This window comes from Colobus angolensis, unplaced genomic scaffold (genome assembly GCF_000951035.1).
Source record: "Colobus angolensis palliatus isolate OR3802 unplaced genomic scaffold, Cang.pa_1.0 Scaffold14, whole genome shotgun sequence".
In the NCBI taxonomy this organism is placed as follows: Eukaryota; Metazoa; Chordata; class Mammalia; order Primates; family Cercopithecidae; genus Colobus; species Colobus angolensis.
In genome coordinates, this window is record NW_012114488.1 from 3307293 (window position 1) to 3325328 (window position 18036).

The following is an 18036-nucleotide window of genomic DNA, read 5'->3' on the forward strand; positions in this document are numbered from 1 at the left end:
ACTCAAGTCCTGTTTATTAAAAAATGGGCTAGCAAGACATTATATAGAGGCTTTTTGCAGATGTTTATATAATTCTTGCTTCTATAGCACTTGTTGAAAGGCTAATCACTTGGTCAAAAAAATCTATTTCAAAAGTTCTATTTAAGCTCGAAGTGCTTTATAAAACATTGAATTAGACTTTTCCTGTACACTGCCTAAAGAAGGTCCATACTCTTTGTAAACTGCACTAAATCTAACAAGCAACAAAGAATTCCAATGACTTTTCGCTCTTGTCAACTTCCTCATCTTTCAAACTCATATTGGAGGGAAAATGTCATGTGCTATCAGGATCTAAAGTTGATCTGAAAATACAACTATTAGTTAATAAGGAAATTACTTTCTGCATATAATCTTATTACTGGAGCAAACAGCATTTTTTAAAAGTCACATCAATGATATCTGATCATATGACCATTGTTAATGCTAGGTTTTATGGTAAATTCTGAATACTGACATATGGATACTAAAATCCAAGTAGTCTGTTTTACTACCATCAATGAAATAGTATAGAGAGAGCAAGAAGGAGTTGTGAGAGAGTGAAGTCTAAAAGTTTCGAGAACTACAGTGAATGAAAGTGCTAGGAGAAAATGAAAAACAATGAGAATGCCTTCAGTAATGACTTAATAACCAGTAATGAAATATACATTACAATTCACTGAATAGTTGTTACAGTTAAATGATTGCTAGTTATATTTACAATGTATTTTAATAAAATTGTTAACTTAAAATAGGCTGAAGATGGCTGCCCACAGTGAGCTCACCCCTGTAATCTGGGCACTTTGGCAGGCCAGTGATGGAGTATCACTTGAGGCTAGGAGTTCAAGACCAGCCTAGATGACACAGCAAGACCCTGTCTCTACAAAAAAAATAATTTTTTTAATTAGTTGGGCACAGTGGCATGCACCTGTAGTCTCAGATACTAAGGAGGCTGAGGTGGGAGGATGGCTTGAGCCTAGGACTTTGAAGTTATAGTGAGCTGTGATCACACCACTGAACTCCAGACTGGGCCACAGAAGGAGACCCTGTCTCATAAAAAAAAAGAAAGAAAGAAAACAAGAGAATGGTCCATGCTTTCAGAACTTAATATGCTAACTGATAAGCAAACTGGAGAATAATAAAGGTTTCTATTTGTAAGCAACAGAAGAGCATAATGAAGATGTATCACAGTCAAACGTATAAAAAAATTTCATTTTCAACTAGTAATGAGAGAATGGCATAGAAAAAATCTTAAATATCTAATATTGTCAGATACTATAACTAATAGCAAATATTCTGAGATGTGATAGTATAAACAATTTAGGTGCCATAGAGATTACCTTTATAACATAATAAAGACATTTCTAAACCATAAATGAGGTTTGAGGCAGTCTCATATAATGGGAAAAGCATTTCTGAAGTTGAAGTTGGGTTTATATTTTGAACCTAAAACTATAACTTAAGGATTTAGTAAGTATATAAACAGCAAATCAAGTCTCAGACACAATATATAGTTACTACTTATTTCATAATTGATTGTTTTCATACATTTAGTGAAAGAAATTGTAAAGTCACCTAACTTACAGAGTTTTTAACAGATTGTTGCAGAATTTGATGTAGAACACAATAATTTTATTCCTTGGCAGAAATAAAATGTTGCTTTTCACAGTAATTGCTAACTTGGGAGAAAATTACAGCATTTTTGCATTATTAACATAGCAGCTTTGCTAGACATCTATTATCTAAAATTCATTTTAGGAACAAGGCTTACTTTGAATATTACAATCTTCAATAGTATTTTTTAAGTTTCATTTTAAGGGATAAAAGAGTATAAGTTATAGTAAAGAAATATTTTAAATTATATTAACTTTGTATTTCAACACACAGTTTGGGATAAACCAAATTAAATATATTTTGGATAAGTCCAAACCTTTTCAAAGATATTAAGCTCTGGTATACTCTGTATAAGGTAATTTACTAACTAGACTAAATATTGATATTGTTAGATAGCTAGAAATAATTTCACAAATAATAATCTTTGCATTGTATATAGTAAAGTCTCCTAGTTACTACATAAATCAAAATAAATGTAAAACAATTTCTCAAGTTACTCCAAAAACAGGCAAACAAAAACGAAGTCCTTTACGTTTTATAAATACATAGGAAAACACAGGCAGCATTATGACGTAAACAGATAATAAACACAACCCACTAGGTCTGGTCGTTTTACATGCACTTTCTTTGGCTCATTCATTCATTCATTCATTCAACAGATACGTGCAGCCTTACAGAGAGAATTATAAAGATGAGTAAAATTCTGATTCTGTGGTCAAGATATTTGCATTTGAGAAAGTTGTAGCAAGACAGCCAACCAGACCCCCGGCACTTGGCTCCCTCACAAAGACAGCCAAAACCTATGAAAACCTCTGGTATATAGCAAAGGCCATGCAAGGAGGAAAGTTCATAGCCCTAAATGCCTACATCAAAGAGTCTGAACGAGCACAAACAGGTCACAGCTCAAGGAACTAGAGAAACAAGAATAAACCAAACCCAAACTCAGCAGAAGAAAGGAAATAACCAAGATCAGAGCAGAACTAAATGAAATTGAAACAAAAAAATACAAAAGATAAATGAAACGAAAAGCTGGTTCTTTGAAAATATAAATAAAACTGATAGACCATTAGCAAGATTAACCAAGAAAAATAGAGACAAAATCCAAATAAGCTCAATAAGAAATAAAACAGGAGGTATTACAGCTGACACAATCGAAATACAAAAGATCATTCAAGGTTACTATGAACACCTTTACATGCCTAAACTAGAAAATCTACAGAGATGGCTAAATTCCTGGCAAGCTGCAACCCTCCTAGCTTATTTGATACCCTAAACAGCAGCAAGATTGAAATGGTAATTTAAAAATTACCAACAAAAAAAAGTCCAGGACCAGATAGATTCACAGCAGAATTCTACCAGACATTCAAAGAAGAATTGGTGCCAATTCTACTGACACTATTCCACAAGACAGAGAAAGAAGGAACCCTCCCTAAATCATTCTATGAAGCCAGTATCATCCTAATACCAAAACCAGGAAAAGATATAACCAAAAAAGAAAACTACAGACTGATATCCCTGATGAGCATAGGTGCTAAAATTCCTAACAAGATGCTAGCTAACTGAACCCAACAACCTATCAAACAGATAATCCACCTGAACAGATGATCAAGTGGGTTTCATAGCAGGGATGCAGGGATCCAGGCACACAGTGTAAACTGTCAGTGGATCTACCATTCTGGGGTCTGGAGAATGGTGGCCCTCTTCTTACAGCTCCAGGAGGCAATGTCCCAGTAGAGACTCTGTGTGAGGGCTTTGACCCCACATTTCTCTTCCACACTGCACTAGCAGAAGTTCTTCATGAGCGCCCCACCCCTGCAGCAAACTTCTGCCTTGACATCCAGGTGTTTCCATACATCCTCTGAAATCTATGCAGAGGTTCCAAAAGCTCCATTCTTGACTGCTGAGTACTCACATGCTCAACACCACATGGAAGCTGCTAAGGCTTGGGGCTTGTGCCCTCGGAATCCACATCCCGAGCTGTACCTTGGCTCCTTTTAGTCACAGCTGGAGCGATAAGGACACAAGGCACCAAGTCCCTAGGCTGCACACGACACAAGAACCCTGAGCCCAGCCCACAAAACCATTTTTGCCTCCTAGGCCTCTGGGCCTGTGATGGGAGGGGCTGCCGTGAAGACCTTTAACATGCTCTGGACAAATTTTCCCCATTGTCTGAGGGATTAACATTCAGTTCCTCATTATTTATGCAAATTTCTACAGCTGGCCTGCATGTCTCCTCAGAAAATGGGTTATTCTTTTCTATCTCATTGTCAGGCTGCAAATTTTCTGAACTTTTATGCTCTGCCTCCCTTATAAAACTGAATGTGTTTAACAGCACCCACCTCACTTCTTGAATGCTTTGCTGCTTAGAAATTTCTTCCACCAGAAACCCTAAATCATCTCTCGAGTTCAAAGTTGTGCAAATCTCTAGGGCAGAGGCAACATGCCACTAGTCTCTTTGCTAAAAAATAACAAGAGTCACCTTTGCTCCAGTTCCCAACATGTTCCTCATCTCCATCTGAGACCACCTTAGTCTGGATTTCATTGTTCATATCAGTATCAGCATTTTGGTCAAAGCCATTCAACAAGTCTCTAGGGAGTTCCAATCTTTCCCACATTTTCCTGTCTTCTTCTAAAGCCCCCAAACTTTTCCAACCTCTCCCTCTTACCAAGTTCCAAAGTCACTTCCACATTTTTCGGTAGCTTTTCAGCAACGCCCCAATCTACTGGTACCAATTTACTGTATTTGTCCATTTTCACACTGCTGATAAAGACACAAGAAGAAGAGGTTTAATGAACTTAAGTCCCAGTTGGCTTAGGAGGCCTCACAATCATGGCAGAAGACAAGGAGGAACAAGTCACGTGTTAATGGATGGTGGCAAGAGAGAGTTAATGCAGGGGAACTCCTCTTTATAAAACCATCAGATCTCATAAGACTTATTCTACCATGAGAACAGCATGATAAAGACCTGCCCCCATGATTCAATTATGTCTCACTGGGTCCCCCCCATGACATGTGGGAACCGTGGGAGTTAAAATTCAAGATGAGATTTAGGTGGGGACACAACCAAACCACATCAGAGGGTGCTAACTGCATGCCCTCCTGTGCCCGATCTTTCTTTCCACCGACACCACCGCTGCACTGACACTAGTGGCCCTGCCCCCAATGCTGCACTGCCACTACTGCCTGTGTGAATGGAAGGCAGCCGTCCCATGCCCAAAAGATCTCTGCCCCTGCTATGACACTGGCAATGGTGCAAACACATGCTTGGATGCCAGCACACCAGCACACCCAATACCTCAGCTTGGTCAACGAGCATGCACCCCGCCAGGCTGCTGCTGCTGCTGCCATGAGTAAACTAGCACAAATCTCACTGCCATCTTCCCATCAAGCACTTTGGCTGACACCACTCATGGGAGTGTTGCGACCAGCTATCTGGGAACAACTCACCCCCTCTAGTAATCAGAAGGAACCAGAGAACAAAGCTAGAGCCTGAAACCAGCGCCCCAGAGTTAAGGCATGCAGCTTGGGAGTCTTCAGCTAAGCCATGGCCCCCCAAAATCTTCCAGAAACAAAGCCAGTCAACCAAACCCACCTTATACCACAATCAAGGCCCCAAGGATATCATAGACGATAAAATAACAAAAAACTAATCCAAGGATGGCAACTTCAAAGACTGAAGGGACATCAGCCCGTGAAGATAAAAAGAAACCACTGCAAGAACTCTGGCAATTCAAAAAGCCAAAGTGTCTTCTTACCTCCAAATGACCACACTAGTTCCCCGATAATCATTTTTTTTTTTTTTTGGATGGAGCTTCCCTCTTGTTGCCCATGCTGGAGAGAAATGGCATGATCGTGGCTTACTGCAGCCTCTCAGGTTCAAGTGATCTTCCTGCCTCAGCCTCCTGAGTGGCTGGGATTACAGGCGCACGCCACCATGCTTGGTTAATTTTGTATTTTCAGTAGAGACAGGATTTCACCATGTTGGCCCGTGTGGTCTCAAACTCCTGACCTCAGGTGATCTGCCCGCCTCGTCCTCCCAAAGTGCTATAATTACAGGAATGAGCCACTGCGCCTGGCCAATGTGGTTCTTAACCAGGCTAAAATAACAGAAATACAATTGAGAATATGGATAGAAATGAAGATCACCGGGATTCAAGAGAAAGTTGAAACCCAGTCCAAGGATTCTAAGGAATACAATAAAATTATACAAGAGATGAAAGACAAAATGGCTATTTCAACAAAGAACTAAACTGAGGTAATAGAGCTAAAAAACTCAAAGAATTTCAGAATACAATCACAAGTATCAACAGCAGAATTGAGCAAGCTGAGGAAGGAATCTCAGAGGTCAAAGACTGGCTCTTTGAAACTCATTCAGAAATGAAGAACAAACAATAAAGAAGAATGAAGAGAACCTATGTAAAAAATGGGATTATGTAAAGTGACCCAAACCTACGACTCATTGGTGTCCCTGAAAGGGAGAGAAAGCAAGCAACTTGGAAAGTGTATTTCAGGATATCTATCATCCATGAAAATTTCCCCAAGCCTGCTAGAGAGGCCAACAGCCAACATTTAGAGTCAGGAAACAAAGAGAACCCCTGTGAAATGCTATACACGATGACCATCCCAAGACACACAATCATGAGATTCTCTAAGGTCAAAACGAAGGAAAAAAGTTAAGGCAGCTAGAGAGAAGGGCCAGATCACCTATAAAGGGAACCCCCAATAAGGCTTAAAATAGCAGAAACCCTACAAGCCAGGAGAGACTGGGGACCTATATTCAGCATTCTTTTAAAAAAAAAAAAAAGAACGAAAGAACAAACGAACTTCCATCCAAGAGTTTTATATCCAGCCAAATTCAGCTTCATAAGCAAAGAAGTAAAATCATTTTTGGAAAGAAAATGCTAAGGGAATTCGTGACCACCAGCACCACCTTAAAAGAGGTTCTAAAGGGAGTACAAAATGTAGAAAGAAAATATTACTACTGGCCACTACAAAAATATACTTAAATACATACACCAGTGACACTGTAAAGCAACCACACAAAGAAGTTTACATAATAACCAGCTAACAGTAGGATGACAGGACCAAATCCACACGTATCAATATCAACCTTGAATGTAAACAGGCTAAATGCCCCAATTAAAAGGCACAAAGTGGCAAGCTGAATAAAGAATCAAGAGCCAATGTAAGTTGTCTTCAACAGATCCATCTCACATGCAATCACATCTGCAGGCTCAGTGTGAAGAGATGGAGGAAAATCTACCAAGCAAATGGAAAACAGAAGAAAGCAGAGGTTGGTATTCTAATTTCAGACAAAGCAGTGTTTAAAGCAACAAAGACCAAGAAAGACAAGCCCTTTACATAGTGGTAAACGGCTCAATTCAATAAGAGGACCTAACTATCTTAAATATATATGCACCCAACAGAGGAACACACAGATTCATAAAACATGTTCTTAGAGACCTATGAAGAGACTGACATAACCACATAGTCCAATAGTGGCAAACTAGTAAGTTAAATTGACCACTAGCTAGAGTACTAAAGTAAGAGACAATATCCAAATAAACTCAATCAGAAATGACAAAGGGGGTGCTACCACTGACTCCACGGAAATATTAAAAAAAAAGCCCTCAGAAACTACTACAAACACCTCTATGCACACAAGCTAGAAAACCCAGAAGAAACAGATAAATTCCTGGAAACATACAACTCCCATGATTGAACCAGGAAGAAACTGAATCCCTGAACTGACCAACAGTAAGTTCTGAAATTGAGTAAGTAATAAAAAGCCTAACAACAAGAAAAAGCCCAGGACCAGATGGATTCAAAGTGAAATTCTGCCAGATGTATAAAGAAGAGCTGCTACCATTCCCACTGAAACTACAGCAAAAAAATAAAATAAAATAAATAAATAAATAAAAAAGAGCGGTCTCTTCCTGAACCCATTCTATCAGGCTAGCATCATCCTGATACCAAAAACTGACAGAGTTACAACTAAACCAGAAAACATTAGGCCAACATTTTTTATGAACATGGACCAAAAAATCCTCAACAAAATACTAGCAAACTAAATCCAGCAGTATATCAAAAAGTTAATCCATCATGATCAAGAAGTCTTTATCTCTGGGATGCAATGTTGGTTCAACATACACAAATCAATAAATGTGATGCATAACGTAACAGAACTAATAAAACAAACCACATGTGCCAGGTGCGGTGGCTCACGCCTGTAATCCCAGCACTTTGGGAAGCCATGGCGGATGGATCACTTCAGGCCAAGAGTTCTAGACCAGCCTGGCCAACATGGTGAAACCCTGTCTCTACTAAAAATACAGAAATTAGCCCGGCATGGTGGCAAGCACCTGTAATCCCAGCTACTCAGGAGACTGAGGCACGAGAATCGTTTGAACCCAAGAGGCAGAGGTTGCAGTGAATTAAGATCATACCACTGCACTCCAGCCTAGACAAGAGAGCAGACTCTGTCTCAAAACAAAAACCAAAACCACTTGATCATCTTCATACACGAAAGGCTTTCAAAAAAATTCAATATTCCTTCATGTTAAAAACCCTCAACAAACTAGACATTGAAGAAACATATTTCAAAAAAAATAAAAGCCCTCTATGAAAAACCCACTGCCAACATTATAGTGAACGGGTAAAGCTGGAAACATTCCCCTTGAAATGTGGAACAAGATGAAGATGCCTTCTCTTACCACTTCAACGCAACATGGTACTGTTAAGTCCTAGCAAGAGAAATCCAACAAGAAAATGAAATAAAAGGCATCAAAATAAAAAGAAAGGAAGTCAAATTATCTATGTTTGCTGACACTATAACTATATACCTAGAAAACCCCATAGTCTCTGTCCAAAAGCTCCTCGATCTGCTAAACAACTTCAGCAAAGTTTCAGGATAGTAAATCATGTAGAAAAATCAACTGCATTCCTATACACCAACAACATCCAAGGTGAAAGCCAAATTAAGAATGCAATCCCATTCATAATTGCCACAAAAAGAATAAAATACTTAAGAATACAGATAACCAAGGAGGTAAAAGCTCTCTGAAATATTTCATAATTATAAAACACTGTTCAAAGAAATGAGAGATGATACAAACAAATGGAAAAACATTCCATGTTCATGATTATGAAGAATCACTATCGTTAAAATGATCACATTGCCCAAAGCAATCCACAAATTCATTGATATTCCTATTAAACTACCAAGGACATTCTTCATAGAATTAGGATAAAAACTATTTTAAAATTCATATGGAACCAAAAATGGGCAAAGCTGGAAGCATTTGGCATTACCAGACTTCAAACTATACTGCAATGCTACAGTAACCATAACACCATTATACTGGTACAAATACAGACACACAGACCAATGGAACTGAATAAGGAGCCCAGAAGTAATGCTGCAAACCTACAACTATGTGATCTTTGACAAACCTGACAAAAACAAACAATGGGGAAAGGATTCCCTATTCAGTAAATGGTGCTGGGATAACTTGCTAGCCATATGCAGAGGACTGAAACTGGATGCCTTCCTTACACCCTACACAAAAATCAACTCAAGATGGATGAAATACTTAAACGGAAAACCAAAACTATAAAACCCCAGAAGATAACCCAGGAAATACCGTTCTGGAGATAGGATCTGGCAAAGATTTCATGATGAAGACGCTCAAAACAATTGCAAGAAAGAGAAAAACTGACGAATGGGACATAATTAAACTAAAGAGTTTCTGCACACCAGAAGAAGTTATCAACAGCATAAACAGACAACCTACAGGATAGGAGAAAGTGGTGGCAAATTATGCATCTGACAAAGGTCTAATATCCAGAATTTGTAAGAAAAAAAAGCAAAAAAAAAAAAAAAACTTCCTTTAAAAGTGGGCAAAGGACATGAACTGACACTTTTCAAAAGCAGACAAACACCTGGCCCACAAGCATAAGAAGAAATGCTCAGCATCGTTAATCATTACAGAAATGCAAATCAAAACCACAATGAGATGCTACCTCACACCAATCAGAATGGCCACTAAAAAGACAGACAATAATAGACTTTGGTGAGATTGGGGAAAAGAAGAAAGCTTATACACTGCTGGTGGGAGTGTAAATGAGTTCTGCCAATGTGGAAGGCAGTCTGGCGATTTCTCAAAGAACTTAACACAGAATTAATTACCATTTGACCCAGCAATCCCATTATTGTGTATATACCCCAAAAAACGTAAGTTGTTCTACCATAAAGACACATAGACGTGTATGTGCATCACAGCACTATTCACAGGAGCAAAGAAATGGAATTAACCTAAATGTTCATCAATGGTAGAACAGATAAAGACAATGTGGTGCATATATACATATATATATATGAGACTATTAAGCAGCCATGAAAAAGAATGAGATCATGTGCTTTGCAGAACATGAATGGAGTTGGATGCCATTATCCTAAGCGAACTAACACAGGAACAGAAAACCAAATAGAGAATGTTCTCACTTATAAGTGAGTGGTAAACACTGAGTACATATAGACACAAAGAAAGGAACAACATCTCCCAGTTGGTACCACAACCACGATTGCCAGGCATGGTGTCGGTGGATTGGTTACTCTGTCTCTTACCATTGGTGTCTGTGCCATTAAATTGCAAGACATGGCTGAGCAAGATCCATTCGGTGTCCCTGGTGGCACCCCTGGGGATCCTGTCCTGGGGAATGGAGTGGCCGGCGCCACTGAAGAAGACCCAGCAGCGGCCTTCTCGGCACAGCAAGAGAGCAAGACTCCGGGTACCAAGAACAACAAGGTCACCTTCGATACCCTGGATGGTGTCGCCCCCGGGCCCCAGCCACAAGGCGAACAGCTAGGGGTCCAGATGCTGTTGACGGAGTGATGATGGTGACTACCACCAGGAAATTAATGGTCCAAGAGACATTTATGCAGCTATTTCACAAGTGGATCGATTCTAATCACAGCCTGAAAATATCTGCAAATGGAAAGAAGAGAAAATGGAACACTTAGAAGCACTTGCTGCCTCTTCTCAGAAGCAAGAAGCAGAGTGGAAGGAAAACATGATAAAGGAGCTGGAAGAGTCGTGTGCAAGACAAGACGAGCAGCTACAGAAAACAAAGACAAACAACAAAGGGCAAACAAAGGGCAGAAGATTTTGTTAATGACGTTGATGAGTCATCGCCCAGCACTGAGTGGCATCAAGTGGCCTGGCTCTGTGACTGTAACCCCAGGTCCAGCAAGCAGGCCAAAGAGGTCCCCTGCATGCACTCAGTCCTCAGCTCCCTCGAGCAGGCACCCTGGTGCCCTGATGAACCGCCCTTGGAAACACTACATCTGCAGTATCTTAATCGTACCCAGTGAACTTCTACAAATAACTGCATAAATTATACTGAGTTCTTTTGGACCAAACTTTTTTGTGTTTAGAGCTGACTGTTGTTTGTGATTGCATGTTTCCCTCAACTGTGTCCTCCCTGGCATACAGAGGAGGGGGAAGGAGGAAATGGAGGGGGGGGAAGCCTCCTAACAGTAGCTTCAGCCTGTGCTTTTGTGCATTATTCTGAGAATAAATTTCTATTTCAAACAAAAACAAAAAAACAAAAGACAGAAACAACAGGCACTAAGGTCTACTTGAGGGTGAGGATCATAAAACTACCCATCGGGTACTATACTGATTACCCGGGCAGTGAAATAATCTGTACATCAAACCCTTGTGACATACAGTTTAGCTATATAACAGATCTGCACGTGTACCCTTGAACCTAAAAGTTAAAAACAAAGAATACTGAAGTGTTAGTTTCAGAATGTTCATCTCATGTAAGGCTACGAAAAACTTACTAAAATCATAGACTAGCATGATATGGAATCAAAACCTAATGACGCTTGATAAACATGCATTGAAAAGAATTTTTCTGAGTTATTGAAATGTACATCTTGTTTTTGAAATTGTAGAGTTATAAATGAAAAATGCTTTTTTCAATCCTGAATGTACATAATTATGAATTATCTTTAATATAATTATACTTAACTTCACTGATATGAAAATAATTTCTTTTTTTTTTTTTTAAGACCATAAGACTCTTTCCAGTGTACTACACAATTTACCTAATAGGAAAAAATGTAAAGAATATGAAAAAGTTAACAAGTAGTTTATCCCTTTCTCTGTAGGAGGACTGATTCTCTCTTTTTGTTCTTATACTTTCTTCTCTGATGTAGTATTTCTTCTCGATACTCAGAGAATAATTAACTGCATTAGATGAAGTCTGACATATTAAGACACATTCGCATTATGTAGTTCTACAATCCCTCTGTGCGTGTGGTTTTAATTACAAACAAATGTTAGCAGGGAAAACAATTTTCTTCCGATCCACTTAACATTTTGAAAGGCTAAAGATATAATTTGAGTTCCTATTTGCAAAGAAAGATTCATTTATCTATGCAATATCGTTTATTTAGTATCTACCATGTGTGAAGTGCTTTGTCATGAAGTAAGGGTACAATTCACATGGTTCTTCATTGTAATTAATTGCCAGGATCATAGGTAGGTAGCAACAATTGAAGGGAAGTATAAAAGCAGTCTGTGCTGGCAATCAAGATTCAGTCAGATGTTAGGATAAAGAATGCATATAGTTTAAATAGTGACACTAAAAATTAAAACCAGGTAGAAAGAAGAAATGAAGAGGCAGACACAAATATTAAAAAATAAAAAGGAATATAAAGATAAGGCAGAGTTTGTAAGAGATCAGATGCAGTGTCACAGCCATAAAATGACCATGGTGCTGAGGCAAAATTCTAAAACAATTCCAGTCTCAAATATCCTGCAACTCAATAAGAAGCGAGGCCCTGAAGACTGAGACTTTAGGCTAACCGATATCTTATTATGTATCCCCACTAGACAATGAGCTGCATGATATATCCGTACTACTAGTGCAAACAGGGTACATAACAGATATGTTAAGTGGATAGAAAAATAAAGGCATAAATAAATAAAAGGGAAGAATCTCAATTCTAAATACTACCACCAAGATTTCCGTATATCCTTAATGTGTGTCAATTACTCTTGTCTTGCTGGGTTTTTTTGTGTAGGATAATGTTAACATTCTCTTTGCTGGTGATATGAAGACTGTAATAAAGCCACTGAATGCCCTTTGTAAATATTTCTGTTGAAAGCATTACATTTAATCTAAATCAGTCTATATGATTTTTAACTTTTTTAAAAAATGAGATGATAGCATCCTTAACGGCTCTCAAAGACCTAGCATGTACATACAAAATCCCTGAGGCATGAAAGTGAAGAAAGTTGGATAAAGTATAATATGGTTGCCTAAGAAATAGGAAAAAAATGCCTCAATGATAAATTTTAGACTACATCAGGTCATTTTGCAATAAAATGTTCTGCATGTGCATGTAGAATATAACACTCAGTTTTACTCACAACTGAATTATAATGCAGTGAAAATTTTTGGACTATATCTGGCAAACCCATAGAAATCCTTGTCAAGCAGTAGCTAAAATCCAAATCTTGAAAATAACGCATTTGTTCATGGTGGGAGTTACAGCCTACGCATAGGCTTTATTTCGTCAAGCACATATTGTTAAAAGATTATTGCTTTTTTAACAACAAAAATTGTTTTTATGTCCTATGTAACCATATGTTTGTATAGTTTCCCTTTAGTTACACAATAATGGCTGCTTTTGTGTTGACTTTCATGCTGTGCAGTGGACCATTAGTACTTGACTTGTGCCATTACATAGTATCTTAATAGTGACAAACAAATAAACTTGCAAATCAGCACAGCACCACACTGCCTGCACTATTAATTTTCTTTATATTCTCTGTGTTCATTTACATTTAGGTTCAATGAAGAAACACTTTGTCAATATCTTCAGGTTTTCCTAGACATGTTTGATTTCACAATTAATATATGAAAATGTGAGCAGAGTCACTAGCCTTACAAATACCACTAATTTTTCAAAACAAAGAACTAAATGAACACCCAACAAAATACTCCTGTCCTTTATTAAGCTTGTCAGGCCCGATTTGCTCACTGCAGTTGGAAAATTCAGCTATTAAAGATAGAATCAGAGTATCAGAGCTGACACAGGTCTGTTGTCCACGGATTCTGCTGATTGCCGCAAACCATGTGCCATTCTTTTTTTTTTTTTTTTTGAGATGGAGTCTCGCTCTGTCGCCCGGGCTGGAGTGCAGTGGCCAGATCTCAGCTCACTGCAAGTTCCGCCTCCTGGGTTGAGGCCATTCTCCTGCCTCAGCCTCCCGAGTAGCTGGGACTACAGGCGCCCGCCACCTCACCCGGCTAGTTTTTTGTATTTTTTAGTAGAGACGGGGTTTCACCGTGTTAGCCAGGATGGTCTCGATCTCCTGACCTCGTGATCCGCCCGTCTCGGCCTCCCAAAGTGCTGGGATTACAGGCTTGAGCCACCGCGCCCGGCCAACCATGTGCCATTCTAAACAGTGTTCCCCCGAGTGCACACTGTTGATGTTGAGGTCAGTGTGCAGTAGAAGTAAACGGCTCAGAGGACTGCCGTGAACACCACTTCTGAAAAATACAATTCAAAACAAAGGCCCTATTGACAGCATCAATAATAAACTTTCTGAGAAGGGAACAAATTATCTATCCATCTGTTTAAGAATTTTTAAAATCTTTAAGACGTCTAACTAGAAACAGCCGGGAACTGTCTATCCCACTAAGAGGAACCAAAATATCAAATAAACCATCACACTCTGAATAAAGATTTTGTGAGAAAGCATCAGGTCAACAGAGAGGAGATGGACACTGTGATTAAAGAGGGAGGAAGCTAGGAGGCCACTCAGAGTCGCGGGGCACTAGGACCGGCCCCCTGTACTGAACCAGACCTGAGGAAGCAGTGAGTGAAGGAACTTCGGCACCACACTCCCACCACATACCTCTGGGATCCCAGCTACAGGTTTCCCAAGACCCCCAAAGACCTCTGAACTGGCAGGGAAGCCACCCAGAGAATAGGCAGAAGCACAGCTCAAACTTGCATACATCCCCAAATGTTTCACTGTGCAGTGCAGCTGCAGCAAAATGTGGGACCACAGGTGTCCATGCCCCAAGGCTTGCCATGTTATACTGAGTGGCTGCAGCTCCTGCTGTCTGCTAGGCTGGAAGAGAGCAGGGCCACCATTGCCACAGGGCTGGGGTGCATCTGATCCATGTAACCCTGTGGCCTCTCCTAAGCCTGCCTGCCTGAGTGATCTTGCAGAAGTGTGTCCACAGCACAGCCTCCATTGCCCCTTCTGAGTGTTTTGCTGGAGGCCTAGGAGTAGTCTGCTCTCCTGCAGCACAGCTGGTCCTGACATCCAGGGGCTAGAGAACAAACCCCTGGATCTGGTCCCAACTCCACAGGACTTGACGACACCACCCAGGGATACCAAGCCGAGATCTGTGGCCTTAGCTTGAGTGGGCAAGCAGCCCTCAGTCTCAGAACACAGAGAAGACTGTGGCATGGGCTCATGTGCTGACATCAGAGCTGGGCATCCCCCCTTCCATAAGCCTAGTCCAGGACGAATGCAGCCTGACAGCCAGCTGCAGCTTCTTCCCCAAGGAGTCCCAAGGCATCAAATGTCTAGAACAGTTATCTGGGTGCAGAAGGCTTAGGACAAGCTTAGCTGATTGGGCCTGTTCCTGGTGCAGACACTGGAGGAAAACCCACCAGGTCAGGAGAACTTAAGCTTGTTGGGCTGCCAGGTTGAAAATATACCAGTTGTACATATGGTTCCATGCCCTGGTCAGGATCCTCTGCCCTTCATCTGCTGCATCACCAGACCACCAGTGAACACACTCCACAACTCGTTCTGACTCGTGCAAATACAGAGAACAGTGGGTTTCCAACGAGTTGTGACTCTCCTGGACTGCTCTACAGGAGGCAGAAGCATAGCCCATTAGAGCCCGCCCCCCACCCACCCCCAGGCAAGGAAAACATTGGAAAGGCACCAGTAGTTGAATGGGTTACCACCAAAGCTCAGAAACCAGAGAGGCAGTCATATCTCGCCCCCGCCTTCCCTCCCCAGAGCACTCCTGTGGACGCAGTGAAATACAAAAGTCTCCCACCCAAGTACTAGCCAGGCCCGACCCTGCTTAGCTTCCGAGATCAGACGAGATCGGGCGTGTTCAGGGTGATTAAGAAAATGTGGCACATATACACCATGGAATACTATGCAGCCATAACAAAGGATGAGTTTGTGTCCTTTGTAGGGACATGGATGCAGCTGGAAACCATCATTCTCAGCAAACTATCACAAGAACATAAAACCAAACACCGCATGTTCTCACTCATAGGTGGGAACTGAACAATGAGATCACTTGGACTCGGGAAAGGGAACATCACACACCAGGGCTATCATGGGGAGGGGAGAGGGGGGAAGGATTGCACTGGGAGTTATGCCTGATGTAAATGACGAGTTGATGGGTGCTGACGAGTTGATGGGTGCAGCACAACAACATGGCACAAGTATACATACGTAACAAACCTGCACGTTATGCACATGTACCCTAGAACTTAAAGTATAATAAGAATATAAATAAATAAATAAATAAAAGAAATACAAAAGTGGAGAGAACAACTGAGATCCTATTTGCAGGCCCTTTTCTCTTAAGTGTCATCCAGTGGACTGCAATCTGAATTACACCATCAAACAAAACCACATTGCTTCAACACTCAGAGCCTGTGAAACCCACCACAGGAACCTATTTGCAACCAAGGAAACCGTACAAAGTTTTGGCCCTATGAAAGCACTCAGAGACGAAGCCAACTGACCATACACAGTATATGCCATAGTCAAACCTTCAAGGAAAAGAGAATATAAAAATAAAAAGTCCCAACCAAACAATATCAAATTCAAAAAGAAAAAGTAGCACCAGTTCCTTCTGAGAAGGAATCAGTGCAGGAAGTACAAGAATTGAAAAAGTTAGTCTTTTGTAATGTCCAAAGGATTGCACTAGCTCCCTAACAATCTATCCTAACCAGGATGAAATGCGTGAAATTAAAGATATAAATTCAGAAGCTGGATGGCAAAGAAGCTCAACGCGATCCAAGAGGAAGTTGAAATCCAATCCAAGCAAGTCAGAACAGCAATTCAAAATTTGAAAGACAACAAAGATACAGTAAGAAAGAAACAAACTAAACCTCTGGAATTGAGAAATCCACTATAGGAATTTCAAATTACAGTTGGAAGTCCTAACAATAGACTAGATCAAGCAGAAGAAACAATTTCAGAGCCTGAAGATCACTCCTTCAAATCAACCCAGTCAGATAAAGAAAAAATAATTTTAAAAAATGAACAAAGCCTCTGAGAAATAAGAGATTATGTAAAACAACCAAATCTATGACTCATTTTGCATTCTTAAGAGAAAGCAGAAAACTTGGAAAACATATTTGAGGATATAACCCACAAATATTTCCCCAATCTCGTTAGAGAAATGAATGTGCAAATACAAGAACTGCAGAGATTCCCTGCAAGGAACTACACAAGATGACTGTCCCCAAGGCAAATAGTCATCAGCCTTTCCAAGGACAATGCAAAAGAAAAATCTTAAAGGCAGCTAGAGAAAAGGGTCCTATCACCTATGAAGGGAACTCCATCAGGCTAACATAGGACTTCCTGTCAGAAAACATACAAGCCAGAAGAGAGTAGGGCCAACTTTTAGGATTTTTTTTTTTTTTTTTGAGACAGAGTCTCGCTCTGTCGCCCAGGCTGGAGTGCAGTGGCCGGATCTCAGCTCACTGCAAGCTCCGCCTCCCAGGTCTACGCCATTCTCCTGCCTCAGCCTCCCGAGTAGCTGGGACTACAGGCGCCCGCCACCTCGCCCGGCTAGTTTTTTGTATTTTTAGTAGAGACGGGGTTTCACAATGTTAGCCAGGGGTCTCGATCTCCTGACCTCGTGATCCGCCCGTCTCGGCCTCCCAAAGTGCTGGGATTACAGGCTTGAGCCACCGCGCCCGGCTAGGATTCTTAAAGAAACAAAATTCCAACCAACAATTTCATCTCATGCCAAACTAAGGTGATAAGTGAAAAAATAAAATCTTTCCCAGAGAATCAATCACTAAGAGAATTCATTACTACAAGACTGGCTTTACAAGAGCTACTTAAGAAAGTTCTAAACATGGAAACAAAAGAATAATAGCTGCCACCACAGAAACACACATAAGCACATGGCCCAGAGACCCTATAAAGCAACCATACAATCAAGACTAAAGGTTAACCAGCTAACAACACCACGACAGGAAGAAAACTTCGCATTATCAGTATTAACGTTGAATGTAAACAGTCTAAATGCTCCACTTAATAGACAGTGGAAAACTGCATTAAAATATGTTCCCTCTCCAATAGATCCATTTCACATGTAACAATACT

General features: G+C 40.3%; 1 protein-coding gene and 1 pseudogene across 2 annotated transcripts in view; one reads left to right on the forward strand and one right to left on the reverse strand.

Annotated features, from left to right (window-relative positions):
- The window catches only part of TUSC3 (tumor suppressor candidate 3), a 145905-nt gene that overhangs the window by 70070 nt on the left and 57799 nt on the right, over positions 1–18036 (reverse strand). The gene's annotated exons all lie outside the window — the stretch shown is intronic.
- Positions 10288–11003, forward strand: LOC105506788 (annotated as a pseudogene).